This window comes from Neodiprion virginianus, chromosome 3, assembly GCF_021901495.1.
Source record: "Neodiprion virginianus isolate iyNeoVirg1 chromosome 3, iyNeoVirg1.1, whole genome shotgun sequence".
Classification (NCBI taxonomy): domain Eukaryota; kingdom Metazoa; phylum Arthropoda; class Insecta; order Hymenoptera; family Diprionidae; genus Neodiprion; species Neodiprion virginianus.
The window spans coordinates 26,296,716-26,309,901 of record NC_060879.1 but is presented as its reverse complement, the minus strand read 5'-3'; the positions used below and the strand labels follow the sequence as shown (position 1 = coordinate 26,309,901).

Genomic DNA, 13,186 nt, shown 5'->3' with positions numbered 1-13,186 from the left:
AGAGAGAGAGAGAGAGAGAGAGAGAGAGAGAGAGAGAGAGAGAGAGAGAGAGAGAGAGAGAGAGAAAGAGAAAGAGAAAGAAATACCGTCATCCAGAAATTGGCAATTGAGTAACGCCACCCTCTGCGAACGAACTCGTACGAAGGGGAGGGCGTGGGGAGGAAAAGGGTGGAAGGCTGACAGGAACGAGGAAGAACGAGGATAACAACACGCACGTATAAAGGGGACGTGATCAGGGGAGTAAGGTTCACTGATACGCTCACGGAGCAATCCGCACGGCACAAGCGAATTTCCGGTGGGTGATATCTGCGGTTCTGTAATTTCGCATCGTTCATCCCTGAATGGGGCGTTATTAAACGCGCGAAAGGAACGCGTGTCACTTCGTCAGGGGCGAAAAACGTGTTTTTTTTTTTTTTGGTTTGTTTGTTATGTTACTCCGTTTTTCGGTTTTTCCAAAACATAGATTCACGTATGCACACATACAGCTGCAGGGAGGCGTATGCGTGCGTACGGAAAGACATACGTGGGCACCTGATGCTAACCTATGATCCATGGAAGGAGCGTTTCCAACGTGGAGACGGAACGCGTGCCGTTGATTCGTTGACGCGAGGGAAAAAAAAACTTGGGAAATGCTTCTAGCCGTACTGCAGATAAAGGTACACGGAGAAACTCTCCCTGAACGTGCTTGTTATACTGTCGATATCTCGCGTTCACCGTTTCACATGTGTCCTATTTAATATACGAAACGGAATAGCGTTGCGATGCGCTGCGGTAGAAACAGGCGCGCGGCGTTGCGGCGAGTCGGCTGGCTGACTGGCGGCGGGTGGACGACTCCCGCTCGGCGCTTGACGGCGCGGGGCTGTCGGGGCTTCGGGGGCGGCAAAGTGAGGCTGGGGGCCGGGGGTGGCGCGCCTCGGAAACTCGGGACTACTCGGAGTTCAGCAACAGGCGGCCGCCGCCGCCACCGCCGCCGTCGTTTAGTTCCGGGGGCGGCCGCCCCACGTTAGCGTTCGCCCCGGAGCCACCGTCGCCGGACTGACGTCACTTTGCGTGACGTAGGCGTGGTCACGGATGCGCACTAACACCTCGCTTGTCACCGTCGTCATAGTGACTGTTCGCGAAACCTACCCCCGCCTCCACCCCCCCTGCCACTTTCGACGGCCGCGACTTCGCTAACCCACGCGTAACACCCCACCTCGCTTATACTCTCGTTCTCTCTCCCTCTCCCTCTCCCTCTCTCGATCGCTCTCTACGGCCACCCGGGATGAGGGATCTCTCTGCAGCCGAAGGGGCCGCGGGGGTGGAGGACGGACGCGAAGCCACGCGGAGCAGCAAAACGCGTTGCCGGGGTAACCGCGCTCAAAAACAAGCCTTCTCCAACGGTTTCTCGGCAGGTATCCGTTTCGATTGTGCAATGACAACCCGAATGGTTCCCGATCAGCGAAAGATACGACGATGTCGGAGATATAATATTGTATACGTGTGTTCAAGCTGCGATCGTGTGACACCATGTTGACTGCTACGGGTCATACTGCGTTTCAATTTTATCGCATGTTTGAGTTGAAATCGATTAGAAACCCGGTGAAACATGATTCCGAGATTTCACCTCCATCCCACGCTCAGCCCTTACAGGGATAGGAAACGAACTTGTTTTGTGATATTCTAGAAGAGCGCCAAAACAACCGAGTGCTTTCCAGGATCAAGTTGCAGGCAATTAAAACTTCTTTACAGGCTTGATATTGTAACTAATTAGCGCGCATAAGCTGCGGATCATGTTCGCGAAAATCAATACACCCATCAGAGCCTATCGTAGTCTCTTCCAGGATTCGTCGAACATCTGTATAGACAGAATTTTCTTACTACCGGATCGTTTGTAAAGACACACCAGTAAAAGTTGTGAAACCTACTCTTTAAAACAGTAGCGTTAATCTTCCCGTGTTACGTGAATAAAAATGACGCGTGGATAATTAATGCGTCGAGTGGATGAAAATGCGGGCTTTGACAAGCATTTATGGTATCCCGGCAAAATCCGGAAACAATGCTGACGTAAAGTTATTTTGTTATAGTGTGATTCGCGTGCCGGTGACTCGCGGTAGGTATTCGAAGGGTTGAGTTAACCGCAACAAAATCACACGAACCCTGTTCCGAATTTTTCGCGTGTTACGTGTTCCCCAAAGCCGCAATCCCCGCCCATCGCACTTCGTGATCAGCATTCGCCACTTTGGATAATGCTGCACAACACCCTTGACGTAATAATGACGGGTTTCTGTTACCGAGCTCTGTGACAGACGACGTAGCACCGCCCAAATTTCGAATAATTACGATTTGGATAAATATCTACTATTATACTTATACTACTGTCATGTTCTCGATGATCTTATTTTTCTTGTTGTGGTACTTTTATCGCGATCGGATTAATCAGTTAATGAAGATCGAATCGCGTACGCACCGAAAATCTTGACTCTAAAAATAATTATTTGTCCCAATGATTGGAAATCCCGTTAAAGTTATTATTTCACGCTTCAATTTTCGTCGTTACAAAGTCGAGAGGACATTTTTTTGCGAAAAATCAGTTGGTATTTGTGTGTTTTATTAACAAAACTACGTTTCTGCCGGCCATCTTTAGGCTATACAAGAAGAATTTTCTTTAATCCCATGAATTTATACTGTTTTAGTCTAAGTACTATTTGATGTGATTATTTTACATTTTGTTAATCGTAATATTAGGTTAGTACTGAGAAAGACATTTAAGTACGGAAATACCGATTTGTCTTACTGGCAGAATGAGATTCATGACTTCTCAATGATTTGTCGATACGGATGTTAAGGAAATGTTATTTGAAAAAAGGTTTTAAAATCATAGACCGGCAAACGATTAATCTGAGTATCTAGTGGTGTAAAAATCATTGCATAAATTTGATTGCAAAAAACCTTGATGAAATAAATCATCAAAGTCGAATCTCTGCTCTTGAACGTAATAAAAGCGACCGCGTAAAATCGCATACTATCGTCGTAGGTACCTTACTTCAAGTACGCATTTGAAATGATGCAGGCTGACGTTGGTTATCACAGAGAACATGAATTATTTTCACTCATTGCAAAACCAGCTACTGTTTCGAAATAATACCGATTCAATAAAACGATTGAAAACGCCGTTTTGAAGCATCATCGATATTTGAATATCACCATTTAGATAATTCGTGGAAATATTGAAACACATCGCGTTACTTTTGAGTACCGCCATAATTTTGCGAAATGCTTACCTTCTCTAATTAATACGATTTTCTATCACTTGTGATATTTCACGATTATATGAGTGGCTGTGCGTTTGAAAAATGATGCTGATATATCGAGCGTTCGTTTATCAGTTTGATTCGATAATTGACGCGAAGCAACAGCGATCAATCAACCAATAACACTGCAGTAGAGAAACGGGCAAACAAACTGCCCAATTTATTTATTCGTCGAATATTTCTCGCGCGCGTGTTTTTCGTACAACCGTGCAATTACTTGGCTGATCGGTTGCGAAATGTACAAAATAAGAGAAAAAAAACCAAGGAATTAAAAAAAAAAAAAAAAACGATAACAAAATACTCTTAACAACTGAGCAACAACCAACGTACAGATTGAATGAGTACCACTTCAATTCGGGGATCTGAAACTTAATCTTCCGCCTCTTGTGACAAGTGGGGAATATTTTGCAGAATCCAATGGGAATACTCGACCTAATTATGTTTACGTCGCGTACCTTCGTTACCCAGCATTCTCCAGGAGGTTGGATAGATCCGGAGACGAGTGGCGGCGCAACGGAGCTGGGGTCGGGGGACAGAAGTAAGACTCGGTACGAGAACGAGGTCCAGAGTCCAAAATAGCTGGCTCGTCTTACGATTCGTCGGCGTCTTGATACGCACCAATTAAGGATGGAATATCGCCCCCTTAGACACCGCGATGAATCGCGTACCTGTGTAGGTATGGACATAGACATCGAGGCAAGCGGCTCGCTATTTGCTTCCATAGAAACTGATCTGCTTGCCTCAAAGGCTGAAATACCAGCAGCGAGGACGGGGATCGTGGGAGCGGGGAAAACGGCGGCTTGCAGAGTTCAAGAGGCACGTGTACCAACAAAAGTAGTCCTTCACCCCAACCCTGCGGTACACTTGAGCCGATTATTTCAGGCCTTTCATTCCGTCGAAGTAAGGTGCGGGACGCCAAATGAATATTTACCGCAATTGCCGGAGATTTTCTCTAAGTTAACAAAACCCTCAAGTGTGCCTAGTACGTATTCCTGTACACAATACTTGAACACGAGACTTCGAGTACCTACTTTACCACGTTTGTTTTTCAACGTTTACTGTCACAAAGTTTCTGCATTGATGCACGAATTACGCTACAAGCATTTTCATTGTTTTACACGCAGCCGTTATTACGAATGTGCAAAGAAGAAACAATGAGGTCCGATTTTCAATTCCAAGTGGAGTGGAAGCGTAGAAAAATCATTGTCATCAGTAAACGTTCTCAAGTAGAGAACTTATCACCAGAGAAGGATGCATTGGAGTTCGTGCGAATGGCAAACTCGTTCGTTTATAGCTCATCTGAGAAATCGAACTGGATTAGATTTTTCATTATGCTCTGACAAGATTCATGGAGCAGAAGTATAAAGTGGATCAATGATTTTAGCAAAAAAGGTACAGAGTAAGTAATGGCTGGGTTATGGAGATAAGTCTTTTCTCTTGGCCGAACTCGACTAAAAATCATTTTGAAATACATATACTTATGAAGAAAAGCGATGCAATACGCTATGCCAAATTCAATTCTGATATCTTTGATGTAGATTATGGAAAATTCAGCCCAGTGTGTTACGTAATGAGACGAAATCAGAGAGAGGCTTGCCTCCATTCGACTCCATTCACCTAAACCGTTATTCGCTCTCTCGTTTCTTCATTCGCAAATACGATCTGTTCTTTGAATATGAATTAGGCTGATACGATTTGCGAAAACCTTCATGCGTACACGCGTGCAGCCGCGGGGCAGATGTCGCTGGTTGAGCGTTATATGTCCCAGGAATTTTCCTAGAACCCGGCATTAGTCCGTGCTTTTGTCGAACTTCTCAGTAACAATTTCGGTTTTCATCTATCGCTGGACAAAACCATCGGCCCAAAGCATCCAAATACGTGCTCGTTGAATCGATGAACTGCCGGAGATCATCGAGGTGTATATTAATATGACGAAATCAAAGTATTTAAATACACCTTAGTTACCGTTAATAATTGAAAGACCTTAATTTTTTGACTTAAATGACATGAAAAATCCAGTATTAATTCGGGTGATTGATAAATGTTTTTCTCATCCATTGTGACGTGGAGTTTGGGTAAAGTAATTCAACATGGGTTTGGAGAATTACACATGAAATATTTGATTTCGAAAATTATGAAACAGCTGAGAATCATCCGCCTGGTGCGGTGCGACGCGAAATTGGTTGCGATACTCCCCGTACAAGTGGCGTAGAATAAGAAGCTGCCGACGGCTTGGAGAACTTTGATTAATGTAATTAGTATTTACTAATCTAGCTCGCATCGGTCGGGTTAGTTTCGAGCTGAGCTAGAAACCCAAGCGCCGAATGTCTTACAATTAGCTGTACGCATAACAGGTCGCTCATCTTCCTTACACGTAGTTCGACTGACGGGAAGTATTTGTCCCACTTCCCCCCACGGCATGCATATTACTCACGGTAAGCCGCTGCGTAACTTGTCCATGGCCTTTATCTACCGCGTTCTACAAATACACTCCCCAAGGTACCAGTACATCGCCTGTCTTATTCTTCGCTATGAACGCTACTTGAGAGGTTATCTTAAAAGTAGTTTTGTTCTGTAAAAAAAATAAATAAATTTATGGCTAAAAGGTTCTCGTGTGACAAAATTATCAATGTGTTGAATTTCGTGGGTAAAACTTATCAAGATGAATCCTAAATCGCATCAACCACCACAAGTATGACAACTAGAAGGTACCATTGTGCAGTTCATTACAGAACACTGATCCGCGGGGTACATTTAACATTATCCACAGCTATGCATGGGATGTAGAAGAGCTTTCTCACGCAGCTGGTACAACCTGGAGGCGAAAAGTCGCGGGGGATATTCATCCGGGTTTTCCTTCCAGACTGGCTTTACCGCAGGTCCTATGGGCCGTCGGTCTTCCGGGCTTTCGGTATTTCCTAGGCGTTTACGACCCGTTTGACCTTCTTTATGAGCATTTGGCTTCTTACCCCTTTCAACCAGTCTCCCTAACGATTCCCAAGCTACCTCTCTACCCTCGTTCGGCATCGACACACCGAGAACCCCCGTGAACCCGGGGCGTGCTGCGCTAGACCGTGATGTTTTTCAAGTGAATAACATCGTTTTAAGACGAATCCTAAATATAGACCGGCCCTGCTGGGTTGCTGCGATTTCTTCGAACGCTGACGGTGGAATAAAATTCAGATGACTTTTGCACTGACCTTGGCATTGTTGGTATCAAGACTCCAGGATGTCGCCTAACGAGTCCCTTATAATCTTTCAACGCAGTTGGATTACCGTGGACTCTGTAGAGGTCGGTGACTTCAACGCTCGTAAATCGGCTACAAAGTTTCGAACGCCCAGGCACAAAGGGAATCGATTCGAGGGAATCGCGATCCGCATTGATGCTCCACGCGCCATTTTGTCTTCCGAATCGCCGACCATCAGCATGCAAAGTGGATAAAGTTTCCAGACTATACCATTTCTACTTCGTTTTCTTGCCCACTCCCTGCAAGTCCTATCCTACCTATTTTATTTCTGGCTGCAACTTCTTAGATGGATCGAAGATTGAAGCGTTGTATTCAAGAACTAAACCTTATTTCAAGAAAAGAAGCCTCCGTTTTACCTCTCGCCGAAGAGATAAGTGAAGCGTCACTTAACACTTTCAATTCCATTTTAATGATGATAACTTGTGCTATACATCTATATACTCTGTATGAACTTTTTCTCATTATCATTGCACAGTCTAATTATTGGAGCAGAAAACTCTCCTGTTCTCGCTGGGTCGATAGATTGGAATCGAGTTATGATCGATCGTAATAAGGTGCCAAAGACAGGCTAACTTGACGATAGGGTGCCCAGCTACAATCCGTAGAAATTGCGAAAAACTTTGTAACGAAAGCTTGGCAAACGCATATGTATCAGCCAGCGCCTATATTTGAAAACTGTTTTATTTTTAGCAATTTCCTGGATTCACTTTCTTTTTCTTTTGAATTATATTCGTTCGAAAAATACCATTCACTTATTGCCGTTGGTTGTCTTCACCGCGTTTTCGGTTCCATGTCTCCGTATACGCGTTACGTCACCAAGCTATGGGTTTGTGAATTGCATTTACGGAGCTTTTGTTGTACAGTCTACCACAGTGATTGTGTATGAAATTCAATGAATACATCCAAGCAGTTACGCAACGATCGAACCGTGCAGGTCGGCAGAGAGCTTACGAAACGAATTCCATAAACTGGGGAGCAATAAACACTTGCGTGTTACACAACTAATAAATTTTGCATCGGGGTTTACATAACTGGTTTGCAGGGGCGGGTGAAAATTTCGCACCCGAAAGCCTCGAGTAGTGGTACATGAATATATATGCATTTATGCAATACCTTCACAATATGCAAGACGCTCCCGATGCCCCCTTCACTCCTTACTCCAGGAGCAGTTGGTGAAACCCCCATATTCAAGGTAAGGACGTCAACCAACAAAGTGCCCAACCTGTTGTTATGCATTTATACAATGACGAGATAATTCCACGCCCTGCAGTGCCCGAGAAAGCACGGGCTCGAAGTGGTATTATTCGAATGGTGCCTCGCACTTGTCGCACTCTTAAAATCCCAGTTGATCCTACTATTTTTATTTCTTCATTTATTTTGTTTAGTTTCACTTCGAAGTTCCTAGACAGGATCTCTCGGGGAAGAGCAAATTGAAACGAATCGCGTTCCGAAAGCACGGCACGCGCATAGCACAGGGACGTTAATTATGCAGTGATATCATATAATTCCACATGTCGTCGTGTCTACTCGATTAATGTTTGAGGGCGAGAGAGGCCCTCGTTAAGTAACGTCATTAGGTAAACATCTTGGAATGACCAGTTACGGTGATCAAGTCGAAGAAAGATGAGGTATGAATCAGAGGTGGTGAAAATAAAAGTGAAAAAAGTATGTAAGTATATTCCAGAGTGAGTAGATGGATAAGTGACGGTAGTATCTCTTCCGTCGAGGAAACTTCGTCATTTTAGCCACTCACGCTCAACGAGCCGATGGAATAGCGGTATGGCCAGTAAAACCAGAGAGGGAGGAGCCATTCCACATCATGCTGTACATACACATATACATATATCTGTGTAGAGACTGGAATCAAGGTGTGAATGTAATAACGGTGGACTCGTCCGATCGGGTGATCTTGAAACTTGCCACTCAAAACTCTTGGCAGGTCGATGCAGCTTTATTTTCACACATCTTCCTTTGGAAAGGTGTGCAAGTATCGATATACTTCATAAGGGTATGTGATCGAGCGAATCGGATGATTTTTTCCACCCAAACTCAATGGGTTCGATGTTTATACTCGCATTTTCAGAGTATATCGATCACAGCGTAACAGTCGCACCAGCAGCTCGACGTTCTTATCAACTGTGTTACCCCATAAATACGTGAATACAGAGTCAGCGAAATGACATTGGCGTTAATTCAGAAATCCAAATGCGGCGGATGAGGCGAAGGTGGTGCTTGATGTCGAGTCCCGCTTTTCTCGAGCCTCGAGGGAAATTCGAATGGTTCAAAAGTATCTGTTTATCTATGCAGAATGTAAATAGAACCAACAAAATAACACAGTTACCTCAAATTCAAAGGGGGTCGTAAAATGCAAGCTTCCCTGTTTTTCATTTCTCGCCTTCCTTTCCGTTGCCGGAATTCTTTCCCTCGGTGCAGGTCAGACCTCTTCACTTTTGCACGCTAGTGGAAATTTTCCTAATTGAAACGAGAAAAGGGGTATCCGTATCCTGACCGGAACGGTAATCCAAGCGTTCGACACGAGGCGCTGCTGCAGAAATGCTCGGGAATCACTAACTCGTGAATCTTCTCCTCCAAATTTGGCGCTACAGATCAGTGCGTCACGGGACTTTGGTCGGTGCTGTTGCATGAGAATAAACAAAGCGTGGATTCCTCAGTCTCAAGTTTGGCAAGGCGGAGGATCCTTTTAGCGGTAGTTACCGCGTAATCCGTGGCCCGAAGTCGCTCTCAATCAGATCCACGCAGTCTATAATTCAATACACCGAACCTCCATCCCATCCCCCGGCTCGAACCTCGGCCACGCGTCCGCCACCCTCCGTATAGAATCCCGATCCAGAGGGAGGTTTTGTCTTTCTATGACTCCATCTCGGAGCGCTGCCGAGAGGGCGAAGGAGCAGGGTGAGTTCCTTTGCCTTCCGCCTTCCGCCCACCGTCAGCGCTGAACCTCTTAGTCTCTAATTGAATAACGTGTCTCGGAGATACAGCCGGAGTTCGGATACGAGAGAAGGGATCTCCACGTGTGCGTCCGCTCACGTGTGTGGAAACGTAAGGTGGAACGTGGACGCGCATGTGTGTGTCACGTATAATCCTCCCTCCTCAACCCGCAACTCCGGTCCCACCGCAAGAGCAAATCTGTTTTTATACGAAATATATGAGAGGAGATTGAGCGAAATGGATCCGTCTGTGCAAGGGATGCTCCCAACGCATTTCAACAAATAATGGTGAAATTAATTCCACACGAGATATGTAATATTAGGGCTGTTGAAACTTCGCTCGCAAATTACATCCGCCCTCTACCGAGCGTTATAACTGCGTCTGTCCGTCACGTAGAGCTGTCATGGACGAGAAAAGTTTCGAGGATGGAGAGAAAGTGACAAATTATGATCCCCTGGACAAGTTACACTGTACCTGTATATAACCTCAAGTTTTTATTGCTCTCGAGGAAATATTAGACGTGATAAGTGAAGGCTGATCTAATGGGAACCAATGTGTACATACACCTATGTAATACATGTACAATATATCCATGTATGCGTATACATATTGGCTGCCGTTAGATACACAAGTTTTCGCACAACTTTACCAGTGTATACCGATCCTGATATACCTCAGACGGCGGAAGCTGCATTCAACTGCTCAGCTCGTCCGCATGCATCTTCATGTAAATTTGCTCGTCGAAAATCTTTACTGTACAAGATATTTACAATAACAAGAATTGAATGTCTCGTAAATTTACAAGCCATGCTAGCAGGGTAAATCGGAAACCAAGTAAGTCTCAGGATCTTTACACGCCTGCATTAGATGTTGAAATATATTCTACTATATTTCTGCAAGCACAATACTATCGGGTATAATAATATCATTTTTAACTAAGGATTGCTTCCTTACGACTGCAGGCTCAGGTAATTCGTGATTCGGTAGCGAGTAATGCGAAGTTAGTAACTGTATACATCACGTCCTCCCCCATCGATCACATGATTTTTACGGACCTCCCGCCGCGAGAATATTCTGGGGAAGGATTACACCTCGGTACGTAAGGAAATCTATTCGAAAAATTTACGGATCCGATGCAATGAAATCCCAATTGAGTCAGAGTCTCCTAGCTCAGGCGAAAATCCTCCCTTCTAAAAAGAGTAAGAGGAAAAGCGGGACGGGAGAAGAGGGAGAAGAGAGGGAGGAGAATCAGTGACACGTTTTTTACTCGGCGTATTCCCGCGAAGGATGTTTACTCGGGCCAGGTCTCGCTTGTCGGAGTGAGTGATGCCGGCATGCCGCCGCATCTTATAATTTTCCTCATCCCTTCCGTTGTTCACCCCGGCGCTTCGGCGCAGGTTCTCGCTTAGTTCATTTCATTCCCGTCGCGGAACGAAGACTAATATATTGACCCCATTATAACGTTATTATCCCGCAAAGACCGATACAACGTGTACACCTCGCAAGACGGCAATAACGGGAGGAGCGGGGGTCAAGGCGAGATGTTTACCCTCTGAGGCTTGCGGGGAAAAACACTCACATACGCGCAGTAATTTTATCATGCAGTATTGCTTTTGCCTGACGGTGATGCATGCACCGTACGAGTCGCCAATTACATCGATCGGAGGTATCCTTTGATACGTGGCTCGAAGCAAGTGTGTATCGGTTTTTTCATTGCCCACTTACCATACGTTACGATTGACTGATATTCCTCGAACGAAGAGTGCAGTGGTTCATGCCACGAAGTAATGAGTGGTAAACGAACGTCGGATGGAGTATTGAATTTTTTAACACCATTCTTTGGGTGAACGAGTATGCAGGCTACGAAACATGTATTCCGAGCTGTAGCTGCAACCGCGGTTACACGGTTAGCTTTAGGAAGACGGCGGGGAAATCAGCCTGGTACAAGAGGTGTAGTTCGTTGAAAACGATATTTTGTTTACCGTGAGAGGATCCAAAGGAGCCCCGTACGTGTCTGGCCACTGTTTGGACAGCATCAATGCGAGTAAACAGAGCCATAAACACGGCAAGGTTGTGCTCTCTGCCGATGATGGTGGTCCATCCCAGTATCTTGCGAAAGACGTGCGCAGAACTGTCGAGTTTCCACAACACTTGCGGGGAAGCGAACGAGGCACGCGAAATCTTGGGGTGAATTAAAACTAATAACCAAGGATGGACTGGAAATGATACGAATATTGTTTCGAGCTCGATGGGCATGTGTGACAGGCAACCCTAGGATAGGTATCGCAGTTTAGTCAGCATCGGTGGTTGCGCAATTCGATGCCCGGAAGACTTGAACTTAGGTTGTTCGAGAAAACAGCTAGAATTTGACGTTGACGAATCAGATTTGATATCGTACACGTGCAGGTTTTTCGAAAATCTTTTGAACTGATCTGAGAGATTTGATGCGGAAAATCTGAGGGTACTTTTATTACGACTCCGAAGATTTCGTCCAAGTACGGATATTGCTGTGGAACTTGTAAGAAACGAGAGAACGTATCACGAGTGGTTAGGCTCAGGAGTGGCTCCTTTAACGGATTATCTAACCTTCATATATAATATTGGCGAGTTGCGTTAGCGGATCCTTTGCGATTCCGTTACTTCAGGTGGGTACAGCCGTAAAGGTATATACGAATGTGGAGAGGATCTCCTTGTCTGATCCTGCAGTGCGCGTTATTTCGCGTAAAATTGATGAACAGCTATTTCCGCTTAGGCGGAACTCGAGCGCATCTCCTAAGCTTAGACATCGGTGTACTATAACCCCTCCAAGCCGGGCGGATAGGTATTTTGGTAATATTTTCCCAATCATGCGCGGAATGAGGGGGTCGAAATTGCGAAGTGAATAGAACATTATTGGTAATATTCATACGGCAGGGAAGCCGGGGAGTAGGTGAACGGAGCGAGGACTAAGATGGAGGAAAAAAGTAAGGAGTATAAGCTTTCATTCCCCGACGAAGGTTGATGAATTTCGCTCATCCCTCAAACGCGCCTCCGCCACGTTTCCTTGTTCCCCCCGTGAGTGAAACGCAGTTTCACTATGCGAGGAACCGTGACGCCTAGAGCCGAGGGATTTTCGGAAGTTTCTGCTAAATCCAGCAATCATGGTGTATCTCGATCTGTATAAACCTGACTCATACCACCAAGCTGGTATTCGTGTTAACGTAACTGCTGTCCGCGATGGACTTACACACGCATACACTGATCTAAAAAAATAAATCAATTCGATCGGCACGAAATAAAGTTTGTAACTCAATCGTGCCAACGGCAGTAAAATTACTGACTGCGTTTTATCCTTATGAAAGTTTATCAGCAGAAAAGTACATTCAACGAAAACTATAAGCACCTAATCAATTCCCTCACGTGTTGCAGCCGAAGTTTGGCTAACGTGATTCCTAAAATAGATCCCTAGGATCTACAGGGGCGTTAGAGAGATCGAATAAGGTATCGGAATGGGCGCATTATTACGGCGTGAAATCGGTCTCGGAGTATTGAGCATTGCTTCAGGGGAGGGTGGACTATCCGTGATCCAGCAAAGAGGAGGGCGAGGGTGAGGGGCCGAGGGGGCGAGAGGGCCCGGTAGGCGGAGGAGGACCGAAGAGTATGTATAGGGATGGCGGTGCGTTGCTCCGGAAAATGACCTGTCACTCGCGGCACGTT

At 45.4% G+C, this 13,186-nt stretch overlaps 1 protein-coding gene across 12 annotated transcripts in view; it reads right to left on the bottom strand.

Moving 5' to 3' along the window:
• Positions 1-13,186, bottom strand: part of LOC124301459 (CUGBP Elav-like family member 4) — a 540,326-nt gene that overhangs the window by 219,782 nt on the left and 307,358 nt on the right. For 3 of the 12 annotated variants that reach the window (XM_046756544.1, XM_046756548.1, XM_046756543.1), the window contains exon 1: positions 543-812. The exons of the other annotated variants lie outside the window; for them this stretch is intronic. The gene's annotated coding sequence lies outside the window, so the exon portion shown is untranslated. Of the gene's footprint in view, positions 1-542; positions 813-13,186 lie in introns of those variants that run through there. 12 annotated transcript variants of the gene reach the window in all.